At 38.3% G+C, this 15,437-nt stretch overlaps 1 protein-coding gene and 1 pseudogene across 2 annotated transcripts in view; both read left to right on the top strand.

Annotated features, from left to right (window-relative positions):
- Window positions 1-15,437, top strand: part of GBE1 (1,4-alpha-glucan branching enzyme 1) — a 385,578-nt gene that overhangs the window by 105,109 nt on the left and 265,032 nt on the right. The gene's annotated exons all lie outside the window — the stretch shown is intronic.
- LOC308241822 (large ribosomal subunit protein uL22-like) lies at window positions 4,999-5,560 on the top strand (annotated as a pseudogene). Its single transcript has one exon. The product of its transcript is annotated as a large ribosomal subunit protein uL22-like (transcript).

Here is a 15,437-nt window from a genome sequence, read left to right as displayed (position 1 = left end):
GGGGCATTGAGGGCTGGATGAAAAATGGTGAAAGGATTTAGCAAAAGCACACACACGCACACACACACATACACACACACTCGCACATATCACATAGACACTGATAATAGTGTGGTGATAGTCAGAGGGAAAGGGGAATGGAATTGGTGCAGGTGGACCAATGGGAGATCAATGGTGATGGAAAAATACTTTGCTTGGGGCAATGGACACAGGATACAGTGTGCAAATGACGTTTTATTGAGTTGTACATTGAAACATGCATGGTTTTGTGAACTAATTTCATCCCACTACATTCAGTTTACTAGTAAGAAAAGTGACAGCAACATATTAATGATTTTCTTTACATTTTAGAGTTTTGCATTTGATTAGTACAATAGTTAAGAAAAACATGATTATGCACTTTGATTTTATTAATTTAAAAGCCAGAAAACCTGATAATAGTAAGTGGTTTAAATGCTCTTTATTTTAATGTAATTGCCTTAATGGCAGTGAGATTTATTCTTGAACATGTTAAACCTCTATGTAACTTGCCAGCATTTTCCTGAAATTGGGTCTCTGATTTCAGAAATGGGAGTAGGGAAAGATATGAAAATACATGGCCTCAAGCTTTCTAAAATCCAAATTGAAACTTGTACTACAAAGAGAGAAGTTTAACTTGAGACTTTATGCCTATATCAGCATGACATAAAGTAGCAATTGAAGTTTTCTTACAACCCATGGATCTAATAAACATATTGGTTCATTTAAAAAAATGATTCAGTTTTCTTGGATTTTGGATTTCAGAAAAGAAGGATAGCCAAATGAATTATGTCCTGTGTGTTATAAATGTAGAAATCACATACAGAGGTCTGTTTTAGATGCTATTTGTTTAAATATGGATAACTAGGCATTTTGTGAATTTTTAGATTAATAGCCTATTGATCTATTAATAGATTATCTTTTTTTGAGTGGTGCTATTTAATTATATATATATAAATTAGGTTAATTATATATAATTTATATATAGTTTTTTAACTTACAATTTTGTAACCTTTTTCACTTTATATATTATTAATCTAATATGTAATTAAATAATCACCATTCAAAAAAGGTGATCTAAACTATATATTATATAAAGTAGATATAATACTATTGGAATTTAGAACAGAAAGGAGAAAATAAAAATCTATCTTCAAATACAAATAAATACATTCATGTTTCTTTTAATTACTATAATTTTGATTTTAAACTGTCTACATATTATAGTTACTGATGCATATTAATTGGAAAGATTAATAAGAAGGAATTACCTCGATTTTTGTGCTTTAATCATTTATATTATTTGATAGATATAGAGATAATTATTTATAATTTCAGTAATGAAGACTTATTAAAAGAATACTATTTTGTACAACTAAAATGAAATGATTTTTGGCTAATTCTGTTCTTTACTAAATGTCCAATTGCCAAATTACCCTATGATCTCGATTTTGCATAAGAAGTTGGATATTTATTCTTTCAGTGAAAACTTGTGGGATACTTACGTGGGAGGTTCTATACTAGGTGTTGGGACACAAACATGAATAAAACTTGATCTCTATCTTCAGATAGCTCTAGTAAAAACAACTCAATATAGACACATGTAAAATAAGTACTATAATAGATACAGATTTAGGCTACTTGTTGGAAGTTCATAGGGGTAGTGCTTTCTCTTTCTTGGTGCACAAGTCAGCTATAGCCACAGTAATACTGTGAAACACATTATCCGAAGCTCAGGGTATAACAACAATAAGCATTTATTTCTCACTCACGTAGTTATGGATCTGTGTTTTAGAGGTCTTGATATGCTTAAGGAAAGTGATGGGATAGCAATTATAATTTGTTTTTGGTGGGGGATGAGACTGCTGATGAGGGATGGGGGAATTGCTACACAGTATTACCAACATTTATTGTGTAAAAGATATCAACATTATTATATTAGCACTAGAAGCCCATTGCACGAAGAGATTCGTGCAATAGGCCTTCCCTCCCTTGGCTTCCAGCACCAGTTTTCCTCTGGCACCCGGGACCCAGGCCTTTACTCCTGCCAGAGTCTGCCATCTTCATCTTCGCTGCAGACTCTGGCTGTAGTCTGCCATTTTTGTCTTTGCTGCAGACTCCGGAGTCTGCAGTCTTGTCTTTGCTGAGGCGCTGCGCTCCTGTAGATCCCTTCCCCCGCCCCCTGCCGCCCCGCCCCGCCCTCCCTCTCATAGCAGGCGTCCTGCCCTGCCTGGCCACTCCACACCTGGAGCAGCTGGGCAGCCGCCATCTTTGGCCTTCTAATTTGCATACTCACTCTGATTGGCTGTGGGCGTAGAGGAGGTATGGTCGATTTACATGTTTGTCTATTATTAGGTAAGATGTTGTTTTAAACTCCATGATGCCAGTTATTCCAAACTGAATGAGACCTCTAGATCCATGAGGAATTCTGACATGACTATGTCTCCTTGATGTGTACTCTAGAACCCTTGCTCTAAGCCAGTGGTGGGCAAACTGCGGCTCGCGAGCCACATGCAGCTCGCAAGCCGCAGTTTGCTGCTCTGTTGACTAATGAGTTTGCCGACCACTGCTCTAAGCCCTCCTGTAAGTTTCATCTCTTTTGAACCTTGCCCTTCTACCATACTTGCCCTATAAATCTGTTGTGTTGGTCACATCAAATTGTCTTTGATCCTGCACAGCTTCTAGACACCTTGAGGAACATCACAGCCATATGAACTGCTGCTTCTACAGGTGCCTGGCCATTAACACTCCACAGAAATAATTTGAACATTCCCTGTTAGGTCTTTCTTACATCCTCCACATTAGCTATTTCAGTTTCACCACTGCCTTCAGAATCTTCCCCCTCACCTTTTTTTTTTACTTCCTCCTCATTCCCATTAGCATAACAGTTGCCCTAACTTTTCAGAGGAAGTAGAAGCAAAAAAAAAAAAAAAAAAAAAAAAAAAAGGAAAATTTCAAATTCCTAACCATTTCCCTAAATATATCTCTGTATCTGTAGTCATCCTTCCACATGCTTTCGAAAGTTAGTACAAATTGGTCATAATATGGTAAATCTGTTTACCTCTTCTTTCTCTTGTCAGCCTCTCCCTCTGTTGCTTCCTTTTTCTCTGCATACAAAGTTACATATTTTCTTCCTTAAGTATATTGGAAAACTAAAGAAAATCTCTCCTTTAATTCTCTGTCAGATTTTAGTAATTAGTTTATGTGTGCCATGACATGAAAAAGGTTGAAGCCCTACCAGTGGTCGGCAAACTCATTAGTCAACAGAGCCAAATATCAACAGTACAACGATTGAAATTTCTTTTGAGAGCCAAATTTTTTAAACTTAAACTTCTTCTAATGCCACTTCTTCAAAATAGACTCACCCAGGCTGTGGTATTTTGTGGAAGAGCCACACTCAAGGGGCCAAAGAGCCGCATGTGGCTTGCGGGCTGCAGTTTGCCGACCACGGCCCTGACTGGTTTGGCTCAGTGGATAGAGCGTCGGCCTGCGGACTCAAGGGCTCAAGGGTCCCAGGTTCGATTCCAGTCAAGGGCATGTACCTTGGTTTCGGGCACATCCCCAGTAGGGCGTGTGCAGGAGGCAGCTGATCGATGTTTCTCTCTCATCGATGTTTCTAACTCTCTATCCCTCTCCCTTCCTCTCTGTAAAAAATCAATAAAATATATTTTTTTAAAAATTACTGGCGTGCTGCAAGAATTTTTAAGACATGAGAAAAACATGAGGTCTGTTCCTTTATACAGTATTTTGTCAAATAATAAAATGAAAACAGCCCACACAACAATAACCATCTGCCTTGAATGAAAAAGGTTGAAAATCACTGATATATATCGATGGTTACCAAACCTTTGTATGCATAACAAAAATGTAGGGGGCTTTATAAAAGTACTGATATACTCCTGGATCTGAGTCAAGGATCTGGGGTGAACTCTTCATTTCTAACTTTTAAAAGCAGCCAGATTGGGGAACTATTGTGAAAAATGAATATGTACTGACAAAGTAATGCTGACCTTATAGTATGTGGAAAAGGTTACACAATTTTAAGTTAAAAGTGTATGTACACACATACTTTTATATATAATTCCCGTTATGGAAACATTTATATGTGAATATAAATAACTATGGTTAAAAATGAGAAACATTTACACTAAGGCATTAATCATATGGTGGGTTGCATTTATCTGCTTTAGTGTCTTTTTAAATTAAATTTTAAAATTCTATATGCTATTCACTTCTGCTTTGCCATAAGAAAAATATACTGGTAAAGTAATTAGGGTATCCTCATGCACATGTATTCCCCATTAAAGTTTCCTTCCCCTTAATTTGTTTTCTTTTTCTTACTTAACCTTTCTGCAGTAATAGATGGTGTTTTGACCACTTCTAGCTCCTTTGAGTTCTCTCCTCTCTTACCTCTCTATCGTCCCTGTTCTGTTTTAGTAACCACCCAAGGAAGAAATCATCACTGCCTGTCACCTCTCATAACCAACATTGCTTCTTACCAATTTTAGATCTGAAATAGCTTTCACATGCATTCCCTCTTTTTCCTCCCCAGCTACACTATTATAATGGTTTAAGAAAACCAGCTGAGATGGGTATCACTGACACCCGAGGATGAGTTTCTGATGCCACAAAAACTCATGTAAATTGAAGTCTCAAAAGAACAGTTGGGATTAGAAATCTGGAGCTTGCTGGGGACCTTACCCCAGAGTCTTTCATAGATATTTAAGGGTCTGAAGAGCTAAGGGTCTCGAAGCAATCAAGAAATTGGGCTGTCAATGGCAGGAGAACCTGAGGGTGACTTATATCAAAAAAGAAGTTTTCTTCATTGTTACTGATGTTATTTCATAATTAACAAATATATCAGTGCAGCATATTTGAATGTTGAGAGTAGAGAGCCTGAAGAGAGGGAATGTTTGAAAACCTCAGAATATGAGAAAGTAATTGGCTCTTCCCCAAAGCGGCCATAGGTGACCTCTGAAGATGGTTCGCTATTCGCTAGACCCAGAAAACCCCACAAAATCATGCAAAATCAAGAGGCTCCAATCTCCGCGTTCATTTCAAGAACACGCGTGAAACTGCCCAGGCCATCAAGGGCATGCATATTCGGAAAGCCACCAAGTATCTGAAGGACATCACCTTAAAGAAGCAATACATGCCGTTCCGCCGTTATAATGGTGGCGTTGGTAGGTGCGCCCAGGCAAAACAGTGGGGCTGGACACAGGGTCGGTGGCCCAAAAAGAGTGCTGAATTTTTGCTGCACAAGCTGAAAAATGCCGAGAGCAACGCTGAACTTAAGGATTTAGATGTAGACTACTCTGGTCATCGAGCACATACATTCAGGTGAACAAAGCCCCCAAGATGTGGTGTAGAACCTACAGAGCTCATGGGCGGATTAACCCATACATGAGCTCTCCCTGCCACATTGAGATGATCCTCACTGAAAAGGAGCAGGTTGTTCCCAAACCAGAAGAGGAGGTGGCACAGAAGAAAAAAGATATCTCAGAAGAAACTGAAGAAACAAAAACTTATGGCCCGGGAGTAGATTCAGCATAAAATAAATCTAAATAAAAGTAAAAGCAGGGGAAAAAAAAAGAAAGTAATTGAAAACAGACAAAAGGAAAGGATGGAATCAAGAAATTAGCCTTGAACAAAAGGAAAAACAACCCTCTTTCACACAGACGGAAAGGTAGAGGTAAAAATGGCTGTTGGTATCAGTTTGTAGGTGTGAAAGCGGAAAGCTGAGGGAGTTCTTGCCTAATGGCTCCAGTTTTCTCTGAATTACCAGACAACATTTTTCAATGCAAGGAAGGGAATATGTGTGTTTACCTCTCTGTGGACATTCTGGAAGTTACTCAGTAGTAGTCATTTTTATTATTCATCTCCCCTCCCTCCCTCCCTCTTTTCCTCTGTATTTGTCTATTTTACTTTTGTGGTTATCTTCCATATGGATATCTATCTTCCAAGGTTAATGCTGGACATATTGTGAACAGTAACAAAACACTTTTTGGCAATTAAGGTTGAGTGTCCCAGGACAGTCTGAAATTCATGCCCTGTCTCTTGCTTGCCTAGGACAGGTGACTTGTCTGAGTATTGTGGTCCAGGGTACCCTACCTTTGACAGACTTATGTAGCTCTTTCTCTGATGTAACTGCCACAGACATGCCTAACAGTTTCAAGGCTTAGAGACACATACTGTTGAGTTTTTCTATTAAGAAAAAAAAAATCCACATGCAAAATTTATTTCCTAAAGCATAAGATTCCAAAAGAAGAGCATAAGATTTTTAAAAAAATATGTTTTATTGATTTTTTACAGAGAGGAAGGGAGAGGGATAGAGTCAGAAACATTGATGAGAGAGAAACATCAATCAGGTGCCTCCTACACATCTCCTACTGGGGATGTGCCTGCAACCAAGGTACATGCCCTTGACCGGAATCGAACCTGGGACCCTTCAGTCTGCAGGCTGACACTCTATCCACTGAGCCAAACTGGTTAGGGCGAGCATAAGATTTTTGATAGTGCAAAAGTAAGTTTAGTTAAGAGCCCAATATGTGCTATGCACATTTCTAATGTAGATGGATGCTGGACTGTGTCTACATTATTTATGTTCTGTAGGGTAAGAGTACACACAGCCAGAATCAGGGGTCAGGCTAACATGGATTCAAATCCTGGCTCTGTCACAGAATAGCTATGGGAATTTGGCTTTATGGCTTTCTTTCTTTGAATTGGTTTCCCCATTCATCAAGTGAAATTTGTACTATTTTATAGGACTTTTGAGATATTGAATTAGATATTGAACTTCAAGCTCTAAGGACAATCCATAACTGCTGTTGCTGCCATCAATGTCACCACCTCATCCTATTTTTGTTATTGTAATGACTTTTATTACTTTTATCACAATAAAACTTCTCATTTCTGTATCATTAGTTTTGAGACAGTCTCTGCTCAAACCATTTTTTTTTTCTTAAGGGAGTGGATTGTATGATAGTTTTTAGATTTATTTTCCTTATAGGACTGTTTCAGTGTCCAAGATAAATTCAAACATTATCAGCAGCAGCTTGGCATGCTTATGTTGGATATCACCCATAAACTTAGTGCTAATCTGGGCTCCAGAAGAAGATATACATTTTTTCTTTATTTAAGCCTATTTTTCCCCAGGTTCTGATATATTCAAGTTGTTTTACCTTTGCAAAGCCTTAAAATATTTAATGATTTTATCCTCAGAGAAATATTCAGCCATCCAACTTGACCCTTCATTCTACTTATTGACCAAGCTATCTTGTCAGCATTAAATTTTAATATATGTCTTCCCCATGTGGTCTTTCCTTTACAATATCTCTTGCTAGAACCTGACCTTAGTCTAGGCCAGTGATTTTCAACTGGTGTGCCATGGCACACTGGTGTGCTGTAATAATTTTTAAAACAAGCAATACCTGGCTATTTAGGCAGGGGCACTGACCTCTTTTTCCTTAGAATGTCAAATAAAAAATGATTATAGCCAATATAACAATAGCCATCCAGTGTGAATGAATCAAAGTTATACCTATTTCTTTTGTCAGATTGGCAAAAAATATATTTTTTGTTGTACTGCAGAATTTTGGTAATTAGTGTATGTGTGTCATGAGATGAAAAAGTTTGAAAATCACTGATCTAGGTAAAAGCTCAATGGAAATGAACAGGTAGAAGCTACCTGAACTTGAAAATGTGTTTTTTAAAAATAGGTTTTTATTGATTTTATAGAGAGAGGGAGGAAGAGGGACAAAGTTATAGAAACATTAATGAGAGAGAATCATTGATTGGCTGCATCCTGCATGGGCCTTGACTGGGGATTGAGCCTGGAACCTGGACAATCTGCATAAACCAGAGATCTTACTTCACTGCTTGGTAAGGACTGCCTGAGGCAGAGGTTGGCCGGAGTGTAGACCATGTGTTTCAGCACATTGGTATATCCATCAAAGGAGTAAGGCTCTGTGTAGTAAGTTGTAACCATTTCAGTCATGCATTTGGAAAATGTGTATTAAATGCAAAAAATCTACAGGAATGAGATTGCTAAGTGCTGATGAAGAGAAACACTTTACTGTGAGTTAAAGAGTTTGGGAATATTTGAAGAAAGCTGACATTTAATAATTTTTGTGTGAGGACTATTACATTAGAAAAAGACAGGTTGTTGGATTTCAAATAAATATAGAATTTGTGTGCCTGATGCAGTGACCTTACTTAACACCTGTACCGAATGTATGTTTGCAGTTCATATTACACTGTGCATCTCATATTGTTTATTTTCCATATTTCGATTTGAATTTTGCCTGCTGGTTTTGAGTCTGTTGATAAATGTCATCTTTTGCGTTATCAAATATGATGATGAAATTCAAACCATTCTTAATAAAATGCCTATTAAATTGTTGGCTTTAAAATGTGTCAAGTTATACTAACTTGATAAGCATCAAATGTTTTAGAAAATTTTATAATAATTTTTGCAAGCAAGAAATATGTTTTTAAATCTCTATCAAAACTAGAATAATAAACATACATTGTGTTGGGGGATACCTAACTCTTGAACTTAGAAATGTTTGCATTATATGAAATGAGGCATAAATAGGAAGATGAAATAAAACATTAAGATTTGAAAACTTTAATATTACTTTTCTAGGTAAAAGCCATCATTTTTATTCATTTCGTGATCAATGGCCCATATATTTTAACCAAGTAATGTCCTGGTGAGAATATTCTAGAAAATATTGTCTATCGACATTAATAACAGTATACTGAATAATGGTCTTCGTGCAGGGTGGGCAAAAGTAGGTTTGTAGTTCATATGGTTGTGATTATTAAAATAACATCACTAACTCAAAAGAATGTCACAGTGCAACTATTAACCTACTCTTCCCCACCAATGTATATGTTATCTGTTGTTGTTTTTTTTAGAATTTGAACTTTATTTTATTATTGTTTTTTCATTAAACATTTTTATGTTGGCACTATTGCAGGTGTCCCACTACCCCCTCCCTTGGCCTTCACCACACTGTTGGCCATGTCCATGGTATATGCATATATGTTCTGTAGTTAATCCCTTCACCTCCTTTATCCAGTCACCCCTACAACTCTCCCCTCTGGCATCTGCCAGTCTGTTCGATGCATCTGGTTCCATTTTGTTCGTCAGTTTATTTTGTTCATTAGATTAACATATAAATGAGGTAATATTGTATTAGTCTTTCTCTGACTGGTTTATTTCACTTAGCATAATACTCTCCAGGTCCATCTATGCTGTTGCAAAGGGTAAGAGTTTCTTCTTTTTTAAAGCTGAATAGTATTCCATTGTATAAATGTACCATAGCATTTTTATCCACTCATCTGCTGATGGATACTTGGGCTGTTTCCACATCTTGGCTATTATAAATAATGCTGCAATGACCATAGGGGTGCATCTATTCTTTCTGATTGGTGTTTTGGCATTCTTTGGATATATTTCCAGAAGTGGGATTGGTGGGGCAAAAGGCAGTTCCATTTTTAATTTTTTTTTCATATTAGATTTTATTTTATTTTATTATTTTTTTAAATTTCTTTATTGATGAAGATGTTAAATATGTGTCCTTCTTCCCCCATTACCCCCCTTCCCCCCCACTCATGCCCTCTCCTCCCTGTTGTCTGTGTCCATTGGTTAGGCCCATATGCATGCATACAAGTCCTTTGGTTGATCTATCCCCCTTACACCCACTCTCCCCAACCTTCCCTCCGAGGTTTGATGGTCTGATCGATGTTTTTCTGTCTCTGGAACTGTTTTTGTTCATCAGTTTATGTTGTTCATTACATTCTACAAATGAGTGAGATCATGTGATACTTATCTTTCTCTGACTGGCTTATTTCACTTAGCATAATGCTCTCCAGTTCCATCCATGTTGTTGCAAATGGTAGGAATTCCTTCTTTTTTAGTGCAGCGTAGTATTCCATTGTGTAGATGTACCACAGTTTTTTAATCCATTCATCTGCTTATGGGCACTTAGGCTGTTTCCAAATCTTAGCTATGGTAAATTGTGCTGCTATGAACATAGGGGTGCATATATCCTTTCTGATTGATGTTTCTAACTTCTTGGGATATATTCCTAGAAGTGGGCTTACTGGGTCAAATGGGAGTTCCATTTTTAGTTTTTTTTGAGGAAACTCCATACTGTTCTCCACAGGCTGCACCAGCCTGCATTCCCACCAGCAGTGCACCAGGGTTCCTTTTTCTCCGCATCCTCGCCAACATTTGTCATTTATTGATTTGTTGATGATAGCCATTCTGACAGGTGTGAGATGGTACCGCATTGTCATTTTGATTTGCATCTCTCAGATAATTAGTGACTTTGAGCATGTTTTCATATGTCTCTTGGCCTTCCTTCTGTCTTCTTTTGAAAAGTTTCTATTTAGGTCCATTGCCCATTTCTTGATTGGATTGTTTATCTTCCTTTTGTTGAGTTGTATGAGTTCCCTGTAAATGTTGGACATTAAACCCTTATCAGTGATAACGTTGGCAAATATGTTCTCCCATGTAGTGGTCTTTCTTGTTGTTTTGTTGATGGTTTCTTTGCTGTGCAGAAAAGCTCTTTATTTTGATGTAGTCCCATTTGTTTATTTTCTCTAAATTTTCCATTGCCCTAGGAGCAGTATCAGTGAAGAAGTTCCTTCGGCATATGTCTGAGATTTTTCTGCCTGTGGATTCCTCTAGTATTTTTATGGTTTCCTGTCTTATGTTTAAGTCTTTTATCCATTTAGAGTTTATTTTTGTGTATGGTGTAAGTTGGTGGTCTAGTTTCATTTTTTTGCATGTATCTGTCCAATTTTCCCAACACCATTTATTGAAGAGACTGTCTTGACTCCATTTTATGTTCATGCCTCCTTTGTCGAATATTAATTGGGCATAGTGGTTTGGGTTGATTTCTGGGTTCTCTATTCTATTCCATTGATCTATATGTCTGTTCTTGTGCCAGTACAGGCTGTTTTGAGAACAGTGGCTTTGTAATACAGCTTGATATCTGGTATTGAGATCCCACCTACTTTGTTCTTCTTTCTCAGGATTGCTGCAGCTATTCGGGGTCTTTTTTTTATTCCAGATGAATTTTTGGAGAGTTCGTTCTAGGTCTGTGAAATATGCTGTTGGTGTTTTAATGGGGATTGCATTGAATCTATAGATTGCTTTGGGTAGAATGGACATTTTGATGATGTTGATTCTACCAATCCATGAACATGGTATGTTCTTCCATCTGTTTAAATCTTCCTCTATCTCTTTTTTCAGTGTCCTGTAGTTTTTTGCATATAGGTCTTTTACCTCTTTAGTTAAGTTTATTCCTAGGTATCTTAATTTTTTTGGTACGATGGTAAATGGGATTGCTTTTTTAGTCTCTCTTTCTGTAAGTTCACTATTGGTGTATGGAAATGCCATAGATTTCTGGGTGTTAATATTGTATCCTGCTACATTGCCAAATTCATTTATTAAGTCTAATAATTTTTTGATGGAGTCTTTAGCGTTTTCTATGTACAGTATCGTGTCGTCTGCGAATAAGGACAGTTTTACTTCTTCTTTTCCAATTTGGATGCCTTTTATTCCTTCTTCTTGTCTGATAGCAATAGCTAGTACTTCCAGTACTATGTCGAACAGGAGTGGTGAGAGAGGGCATCCCTGTCTTGTTCCTGTTCTTAGGGGAAATGGTTTTAGTTTTTGTCCATTGAGTGTGATGCTGGCTGTGGGTTTATCATATATGGCTTTTATGATGTTGAGGTATGATCCTTCTATTTGCACCTTGCTGAGAGTTTTTATCAAGAAAGGGTGTTGGATTTGTCAAATGCTTTTTCTGCATCAATTGATATGACTATGTGATTTTTTTCCTCTTAATTTGTTTATGTGATGTATCACGTTTATTGATTTGCAGATATTGTACCATCCTTGCATCCCTTGGAAAAATCCTGCTTGGTCATGGTGTTTAACAGGGGTGGGCAAACTTTTTGACTCAAGGGCCACAATGGGTTCTTAAACTGGACCGGAGGGCCGAAACAAAAGCATGGATGGAGTGTTTGTGTGAAGTAATATAAATTCAAAGTAAAGGAGCGGAGGGGAGAGCAAGAGAACCGGATAGAACAGCCGGATCCAGCCCGCCGTCTGTAGTTTGCCCACGGCTGTGTATGATCTTTCTGATGTACTGCTGGATCCGATTTGCTAGGATTTTGTTGAGGATTTTGGCATCTATGTTCATGAGGTATATTGGCCTGTAATTCTCCTTCATTTTGTTGTCTTTATCTGGTTTTGGTATTAGGGTGATGCTGGCTTCAGAGAATGAGTTTGGAAGTGTTCCTTCCTCTTGAATTTTTTGGAATAGTCTGAGGAGCATAAGTTTTAGTTCTTCCTTGAATGTTTGGTATAACTCTCCTGTGAAGCCGTCTGGGCCTGGGCTTTTGTTTGCTGGAAGCTTTTTGATGACTGCTTCAATTTCTTCCATAGTTATTGGCCTATTGAGAGTTTTAGAATCTTCCTGATTGTGTTTTGGAAGGTTGTATTTTTCTAGGAATATGTCCATTTCCTCCAGGTTGTCTAGTTTGTTGAAATAGACTTGTTCATAATATTTTTTAACAATCCTTTGTATTTCTGTGGGGTCTGTTGTTATTTCGCCTCTATCATTTCTGATTTTGTTTATTTGAGTCCTCTCTCTTTGCTTCTTGGTGAGCCTGGCTAGAGGTTCATCAATCTTGTTTATCCTTTCAAACAACCAGCTCTTGGTTTCATTGATCTTTTGTATTGTTTTTTTGTTCTCTATGTCATTTATTTCTGCTCTAATCTTTATTATCTCCTTCCTTCTGCTCACTCTGGGCTTTTCTTGTTGCTCTCTTTCTAATTCTTTTAGTTGGAGCATTAGATTATTTACTACCATTTTTTCTTGTTTTTTTGAGGTAGGCCTGTAGAGCTATAACCTTCCTTCTCAGGATTGCTTTCATTGTGTCCCATAGGTTTTGGATTGTTGTGTTTTTATTGTCATTAGTTTCCAGAAATGTTTTTAATTTCTTCTTTGATCTCATTGGTAACCCAATCAATATTTAATAACATGCTATTCAGCTTCCATGTGTCTGAGTGTTTTGGATTTTTTTAATTGTTGTTTATTTCTAATATTATGCCATTGTGGTCTGAATAGATGCTTGGTATGATTTCAATCTTCTTGAATTTGGGGAGACTTTGCTTGTGACCCAGTATGTGATCTATTTTTGAAAATGTCCCATGTGCACCTGAGAAGAACATATATTTCGCAGCTTTGGGGTGAAATGTTCTGAAGATGTCAATTAAGTCCATCTGATCTAGTGAGTCATATAAGTATTGCTACACCAGCTTTTTTTTCATTTCCATTTGCCTGAAAGATATTTTTCCATCCCTTCACTTTCAGTCTGTGTGAGTCCCTTGTTCTGAGGTGGGTCTTTTGTAGACAGCATATATATGGGTCATGTTTTTTTATCCATTCAGCCACTCTATGTCTTTTGATTGGTGCATTTAGTCCATTTACGTTTAAAGTTATTATTGAAAGGTACTTGTTTGTAGCCATTTTTAATTTTTGAGGCTGTGTTCCTTCTCACCTTTTTGTTTCTTCTTTTTACACATTCCCTTTAGCATTTCTTGCATTGCTGGTTTGGTAGTGATAAAGTCCCTTAGCCTTTTTTTTTGTCTGTGAAGCTCCTGATTTCCCCTCCAATTTTGGTTGATAGTCTTGCTGATAGAGTATTCTTGGATTGAGTCCCTTGCTTTGCATCACTTTGTATATCTCCTCCCATTCTCTTCTAGCTTGATGTGTTTCTGTTGAGAAATCATTTTATAATCTGATGGGGGATCCTTTGTAGGTAACTCTCCATCTCTCTCTTGTAGCCTTTAAGATTCTCTCTTTGTCGATAACTTTTGCCATTGTAATTATGGCGTGTCTTGGTGTGGGTCTTTTGGGATTCATCTTGCTTGGGACTCTTTGTACTTGAGTAACTTTTTTCTTCCCCATATCAGGGAAGTTTTCTGTCATTATTTCTTCAAATAAATTTTCTAATCCTTGTTGCTCTTCTTGTCCTTCTGGTAGCCCTATTATACATATATTATTTCATTTTGCATTGTTCCAAAGCTCCCTTAGGGTCTCTTTCTGCTTTTTAATTTTTTTCTCTAGTTGCTGTTCAGATTGGGCTTGTTTCTGTACCTGTTCTTCTAACTCACTGATTCGGTCCTCTGCTTCTTCTAGTCTACTCTTGAAGCCTTCCATGGTGTTTTTGATTGTAGCTATATCATTTTTTATTTTTGCATAGGTTGTTGATTTTCTCGTTCATCCAGTGTATGAACTGTATGTCCATTACTTTAAATACTTTTTCTGTCATGTTGCATGCTTTCGTTTCACCTATTTCCTCACTTGACGATTCCTCCTTTTCTTTCCTCTGGGGATTGCTTCGTTGTCTCCCCATTGTGACTATCACCAGAAGGTTCAGATGTCGAGTTGCCTGAGTCTGGAGTGTGTGCAGTGGGAGTTTTGCACCCCCCAAATGTCACTGAAGAGATCTGATATTAAGACGTGCGGTTGCTGTGGGTTGGTGGGAACCACACTCGCCTTGGGTCAGAGTCATAGGCACTTAGTGTGGCCTCATGTGTGCACCTAGAATCAGGGACTCTGCCTGTGCCACGTTGAAACAGAGAACCCACTGGCGTGTGCCAAAAATCAAAGTCCTCTATTGCGTGTCAGGAGTCAGAGGCTCCCTGTGTCCATGCCGAGAATCGAGTACCAGAGTCTCTATTTCTTGGTGCTACCTCACACTGAGAATCAGGTCCCTGTGTGCACATGTGCCAAGATTGGAGTCACTGGCTCTTAGTGTGAATGTACTGGACATCAGGGATTTCAGGCACACGTAATGAGGAACGGAGTCTAGTCACTGGTGGTCAATGCTGCCTTTTGTGTGGAGATTCAGGTTCCCCAATCTGCCTGGGAGACCGGGTTGCTCAGTCGCACTGTGTTGGCAGGAGGTCCACTTCTGCCCTGTGGTAAACAGCCTTCTGTGTGCGCTTGCCCTGAATCAAAGTCAGGTGGCTCTGCCCCTTAGTCTGAGTGTGGGGTCTGGTCATTCGCGTGTGCACTGTGGAAAACAAACTCCCTGTGTCCATGTACTCAGGCTCAAATTCAGCATTGCCTTCCTGTGTGGGCACAGGGTCTGGTCGTGGGGAACAGATTCCCTGAGACCACACATCCAGGTTCAAATTCACCTCAGCCTCTCTGCTAAGGTGCAGGGTCTGGTCATGGGTAACCAACTCCCCGGGTTTGCACCCCCAGGCTCAAATTCAGTGCTGTCTCCCTGCGTGGGTGTAGGATCTGGTCACAGAATACAAACTCTCCAAGGTCGTGCACCTATGTTCAAATTCAGGACTGCCTTCCTGCCTGGGCGTGGAG

This window comes from Plecotus auritus (assembly GCF_963455305.1).
Source record: "Plecotus auritus genome assembly, chromosome: 2".
NCBI lineage: Eukaryota > Metazoa > Chordata > Mammalia > Chiroptera > Vespertilionidae > Plecotus > Plecotus auritus.
This window is presented reverse-complemented; position numbering and strand designations above follow the sequence as displayed.